Source organism: Asparagus officinalis, chromosome 10 (assembly GCF_001876935.1).
Source record: "Asparagus officinalis chromosome 10, Aspof.V1, whole genome shotgun sequence".
In the NCBI taxonomy this organism is placed as follows: Eukaryota; Viridiplantae; Streptophyta; class Magnoliopsida; order Asparagales; family Asparagaceae; genus Asparagus; species Asparagus officinalis.
Window position 1 is genome coordinate 24,292,335 of NC_033803.1, and position 6,743 is coordinate 24,299,077.

A 6,743-nucleotide genomic window follows, 5' to 3' on the forward strand; every position below is an offset into this window, starting at 1 on the left:
GCCACCTCAGGGTGGCTCGGCATGAGCCGAGCCACCTTGAGGTGGCCGACGGCTTGAGTTCTGGCCACACGTGCACACGGGCACGGGCACAGTGACGAGAGCCTATAAATAGGCCAAGGGGTTCTTCATTTTAGGGGGTTGGAAATTTTGGAGGCGAAGCTCTGTCGGATTCAAGACTCGAAACTTAGAAAAGATTGGAGCTTTGGGACTTCGGGGACTCACTCTTCCAGATCTGGTGCTCAGCGATCGTCAACGCCAAAAAAGGCAGGTGTTCGAGAGGACCGGATCTCAGATCTACGCAGACGTACTCCGGATCTAAGCTTGGTCTTAGATCCCGAGACTTGGACGATTGTTTCCTTGGTGAATCAATCCTCCCCGGCTATTATTTCCTTTGTGGAATAATACCCGTCGTACTGCTTAGATCTGATCGGATCTAGATCTCGCGGTGGTCCACGGATTAACCCCGGCGCAGGCAAAGAACCTACACAAGCGAGCGACCGCAAAACAGGAGCTCGTGATTTGTTCGACAAACAAGGATAAAAAGTTGTAATCTTTCTTTTATTTTCTTTGATTTTCATTATAACCGGATCTTATAAAAAGACCGGATCTTTGTAACTCAAAAAGTTGTTATTTAAAGATAGCAATGGAATCAATGATGAAGAAAGACACGATTTTTCCCGCGAACAATGACGGGTATTATTTCGCAAAGGAAATAATAGCCGAGGGTACTATTTCGCCAAGGAAATAGTAGCCTTTAGTTCTCGGGATCAAAGGCCAAGCTTTGATCCGGAGGATGACTACGTAGATCTGAGAACCGGTTCCTCTCGAACTCTTGCCTTATTTGGCGTTGACGATAGTCGAACACCGGATCTGGAAGAGCAAGTTCTCAAAGTCCCAAAGCTTCAATCTTTCTTAGTTCTGAGCCTTGAATCCAGCAGAGCTTCGCCTCCAAAAATTCCAACCCAAAAAATAAACACTCAAGGGCCTATTTATAGGCTCTCAGATCTGTGCCCGGGCACAGATCTGGCCGGCCACCTAGCCACCTATAGGTGGGCCGGGCACCCACGAGCCCCCTTAGGCGTTGTTTTCCGTCGTTTTCCATTTTCGGTTTTGTCCGTGATCCGGTTCTGTGGTTGATTTATCCGAACTTGACTCGTTGACTTTTTTCGGTCTCGTGGTTGATTTGGACTCTGATTTGTTGATCTGAATCCTTATTTGGCAGTAAACCCGCTTCGTTGTTGATCCGGATTCTGATTTGACAGTCCGAATCCCAATATGGCAGTAAATCCGCCTCGGTGTTTGAGTTCAAATCCGTTCTATTGTTGGATGACTCGTTGACTCACCGAACTGTTTGCTTAATTCCGCATGCGAATGGATGTATTCCATTGTTTGCGTGCGGTTCGTTAGCCTCGTCGCCTCGTTAATCCTCTTCGTTGCGTGTCACTTGGCTTTGGCGTTGTGGACTGACGCTCGTGTTTGGATACGTCGCCCGATGGTTCCTCAGTTCGTGCCGAGCTGTGCTAAGGGACCTATAGGTAGTTTTATACGCCTACAGATACCCCCTCCAAAGTATTTCAGTCTCGTTCTTTTATAGAAGAGTCTGGAATACTTTGGATATGATTGTCCCATTCTTCAATTGGTTACGACGGGATACCCCCTCCAAAGTATTTCAGCCTCGTTCTTTTATAGAAGAGTCTGGAATACTTTGGATATGATTGTCCCATTCTTCGACGGGATATTTGGAGTGGCTTCCATTCTTGGTTCCTTCAGTCCCCCAGGCTGTTCGGTGCTTTGTCGAATGTCTGTAAGGGTTCCGGTGCTGTATTTATTGTCTGACCGTCTTTCAGAACTTTGAATTTGAAGTCGATTCTCGATTTTCTGACTTTTTAGCTCGAGTTGGTTATTTCAACATAGAACTGACCATCGGTCGTCGGCGTTGAACCTTCATTTACAACGCGTTGTCCGGCGCCCAAGCTGGAGTATACACATTTTAAGCTCTTAAGGAATTGGAGCGTGGCGGATACTCGAGTCACGAGACCAATCTACGGAGTTGATACATCTATCACTCGTATTTATAGAATTTTTGGCAAATTCTCAGCCATCAACGGGTTTGATGAGCCTTTACCGACTACCGTTTGAGTCGGGCTAGCATGCGGATTGTTCAAGTATGTTCCGCATGTGACGTTAAGCTAAAAGAGTTAACCCTTTTAGTGCTACGATCTTGAATACGTAGACTTCGTCTTTCTCCTTTAAAAAGTCTAAACAGCAATGTGTATGAGACGTTGACTTAGGATTTTTGGCAAATCCTCAGCCTTCAACGGATTTGACGTGCTCTTACCGACTACCGTTTGAATCGGGCTTACATGCGGATTGTTTTAATCCGTTCCACATGTGACGTTGTGCTAAGAGAGTTAACGCTCTGAGTGCTACGATATTGAATACGTAGACTTCGTCTTTCTCACGGGAATAGACTACCCGGCGACGCGTGTTAGGCGTTGACTTTAGGGTTTTTGGCTAACCCCCAGCCTTCAACGGATTTGATTAGCCTTTACCGACTACCGTTTGAGTCGGGCTAGCATGCGGATTGTCTAAATCCGTTCTGCATGTGACGTTGTGCTAAGAGAGTGAATTCTTTTAGACTTGGTGCTACGATTTCGAATACGCAGACTTCGCCATTATCACGGGAATAGGCTACCCGGCAACGTGTGTTAGATGCTGAGTTATCCCTACTTAGGCTTCGGGATAAAATACCCCAGAATCGAACTCTGGTGTCTTCTTCTACGGAAAAAAGACTAAACCGGCGACGCGTGTTAGGCGTCGGCATATCCTTTCTTAGGATTCAGGATGAAATTCCCCACGCGTGTAAGGCATGGATTTTGGTGTTATTAATAACAACCTGCCACAATGTTGAATATGTGAACGTGTGTTCTTTTTAACGGTTAAGAACTAACCGGCAGCGCGGGTTAAGCGCAGACTTATCGTTGCTTAGGTTTCAGGATAGAATACCCCAGAATCGAACTCTGGTATCTTTTTTTATGGAAAAAGACTAAACCGGCAGCGCGTGTTAGGCGCAGACTTATCCCTGCTTAGGATTCAGGATAAACTTCCTAGGATGAATCCTAGATTGATAAATTTTGGAAAAGATCAGTGCGGGAAAGGAAGAATTTTATATTCTATTTCCCGGTCTTCTTTTAGGGTGAAGGCGAACCCAAAATGGGAGAGGAAGAATTTTATATTCTATCTCCCGACACTGAAGAAGAAAAATTTTATATTCTATCTTCAGCTGGAAAGGAGACACGAGGCGGGATCTCCACCCCCAGAATCCGGAAAGGCGAAACTCAAAGTGGGATCTCCACTCCGAGAATCAAAAAGATTCAGATAATCCTAACTGTTGGAAGGTTTGATTACCGAACTAAAGATGTGGTTTTGGTCCTAACTATAGGAAGGTTTGACCAAGCAGGAGTTTGAAATGACCTTAACTGTAGGAAGGTTTGATCGTTCGATTTGTGGACCTCTCGTTCATTGGGGGAATCGAGAGGGGGTTTCTAACTGTAGGAAGGTTTGATCGTTCGATTTGTGGACCTCTCGTTCATTGGGGGAATCGAGAGGGGGTTTTGGTTTTGGTCCTAACTGTAGGAAGGTTTGACCAATTCCGAATATTATGTCCAGACTCTAACAATGAGAGTGTTGAGTGCACAGACGCGATGAGAATTTGAATGAGAGCTTCTTATTCATCATCTTGCTGTGGTGACCGGATTATCCCTAAGAATACACTATATGGATTTCTTTTGGGAACCTCCCGTTACATGAATCATCCACCCTCAGCTTCCTATGCGGAACTGGTTCGGACATTATTCTCAGTTACATGACTGGGTTATCCTTAAGAATACTAGCGTAATATTCTCCAGGAACTTTCCAACTAAAAATAGGGAATAGTTTATACTCGTGTACCTATTGGAGTATGTAAGGGAGCAGTTTAACCTCATGCACCTGTTGGAGGATTGAGAAGCAGTTTATACTCTTATACTCGTCGGAGTTTTGCTGTTCTCAATTGGCTTACCTTAGCGTTATAACGCCGGCTTTAACCAAGGTCTGAATGCTATTCTTGAGAGTAAAGCAATCCTTGGTGGGATGAAGGACCCTCCTGTGGTATGCATAGTACTTTGGATCCGTCGTGTTGACTTTGGGTCCGTAGTGTTGTCAGCTTCCTCCTGATTTGTGATAGGTGGTAGCTTGATCTTGTTACTTTCAAGGAGGGATTCGAAGATGGCTGGAACGTCTTCGTCCTTGAAAGAGTACTCTTTTTGGAGTCTCGGACCCGAAGTCTTTTGCTACCTTCGGGATTGCTGTTGTGACGTTTGATTAGCACCATCAGTAGCTGCAGGTGCCTTGCCTTTACCACGAGAGGCAAAGTTTGAGTTCAGCGGATTAATCGTCGGTCGGTTCCTCTCGGCCTTCTTCCTTCGGAGGAAGCGTTCGGCTTGTTCACCGCGCACCTTCAAGTCTTTCCAAGTATCAGACGGTGCTGTTCCCATTGCTTCCAACACGTCAAGTGCGAGGTTGTTGTGGCAAGTCTGGAGAATGAACTCCTCAGTGATCGGGTCCCGACAATTCATCGCCTGGTTCCGGAACCTTTTGACGAAGGCGTCAACCAATTCCCCGGTTCCGATGGATATTTCGGTGTCGTCGTCGAAGAAGTTGGCGAGGAACTTAGTTTCCATGTCGTCCCAGTTGTTCACGCTTCCTGGCTTAAGGCGACGATACCAATCGAAGGTGGCTCCACGAAGAGTGCCAACGAAGGACCGTACCATCAGAGGTTCATTACCAGAGATGACACCCAGGTGCGATTTGAAGTAAATTAAATGCTGAGTGGGTGAACCCTTCCCATCAAATGGCGTGAAGTTAATTAGACTGAACTTCGCTGGATAGGGGATTGATTCCCATTCTCTTGGGTAGGGACAAGGAATGCCCGTCTTCTTCATCTCTTGAGCGGAAATCAACGTATTGATTTTGCTCTCAAGATTTTTAATCTTCAGGTTTTCACCTGAGTCTTCATCAGCATTCTCGTTACCACCCCCTGCATTGACGGGAGGATTATTGGCATTGTGAGCTTCCTCATCTTTCGGATCAATCTGGTTACGACGATTTGGCTCGCCTTGCTGGTTTGTCAGCGTTTGGATTTGCTGGTCATGCATTTCTCTCATACTCTGCATGGCAATCTGTATTTCGTGCTTGAAGCTCTCCTGCTGTTTAGCCATGGCTTCTTCGAGCATCTTGGCCACTTGTTCGGCGCTTATCATCAGCGACTCGCGGGGTTGTCCCTCGCTGGATACTGTATTATCTAATGCGACCGCAGAGCAGGCATCCGATTCTTCATCTTCTGACGGTAATCTTGTCCGAACCCTACCATACGTTCCTCGTATGATGGCTCCGGACTGTAGACGGGTTACACGCCGGGGTGCTTCCAGAATCGACTCGGAATTATCCTGTGTCGATGTCCTTTTGCTGGTCATGTTCGTGGTGACCCTCGGAAATTCTCCATCTTCAACTACTCTCCTTCTTCGTCGGAAACGCCTAGGCCTTGGTTTTGGCGTTTCGGCACTGAGCCTTTCGAAAACCGAAACTCTTTCGGGGACTGCCTTGATGCAGTTGCACTCAGACAATACCACCCGAATGAGTTTGGAACAAGGACACCGAGTTTCTAGCCTTAGAGGACTTATCTTTCTGGCTTTGCTCGTACCCTCAGCATAATAGTACAGCTCGTCCGTTTGAAAGTCGGAGCAACCTATCGTGTGTTGGCACGATTTCTCAGGTATAGCGCAATCATCATCAGACGATAACGTTTCCTTCCGAGAGTGAACTACCTTCTTCGAGCTTTCAAGAGTCACGCGTCTCGACACACGCCTTTGTGGGCGTGAATTCTCAACAGGCTCCTGAACTTCAATACGCAGCGCAGTGCGCTTAGTTGCCCTGATTTTCTCGTCATATTGAGGGTTGTGGCGACCCCCAGCGTGTTGAATCGTTCGGGGCTTCTTCATTGGGCCCAAATGTTCCTGAACCGGAGCTTTGCCTCGCTCATTGGAAAGTGGACCGAGGCGCTCCAAAATTGGCTTCTTTCTTCGGAATGATTCTGCATGATCTCCCGGAGTAGCTTTGGTTGGAGGCTGTGAAGGTTTAGCCTGAATCGCCGCTTCAGACTTTGGCCTCCAGACTTGGCGGGTTGGTGACGGCTTCTTCGTCACCTCCTTCTGTAATCTCCTGCGGGCTTCCTGGACTTGAGCCCGTGCTTGCGCTGACAGTGCGCTACGCTTTCGAATGCGCTCTTCGAGTGTCGAACGATTCTGTTTGACATGGACCCATTCCATTGTTGGCGGCTTGGACTCACCCGATGCGACTTTGGCATCAAACGGGGCGAGATCTTCGTTGGTGGCTTCGACTTCTTCAAACCAACGAGTTTTTTTCCTGGAGGAGAACTTGAACTTTTTGGACTTGCGAGGGGAGGTTGATCCGGACGAGGACGACAAGTATTCCTCGAACTTCTACTGGTCGAACTCGTATTCGACCTCCTCCACGACCGGGATTGAGATCCGCGGCTGCGACGCTCCAATCTCGGCAGCGAGATTGGCGGCTCCCGCTGTGGTCGCCAGATTGTTCGCGGGGAAAATTGTGTTCTTCATTGATGTCATTGCGCACTCTTTGATAACAGTTAATCGGTTATAAAGATCCGGTCTTTTTATAAGATC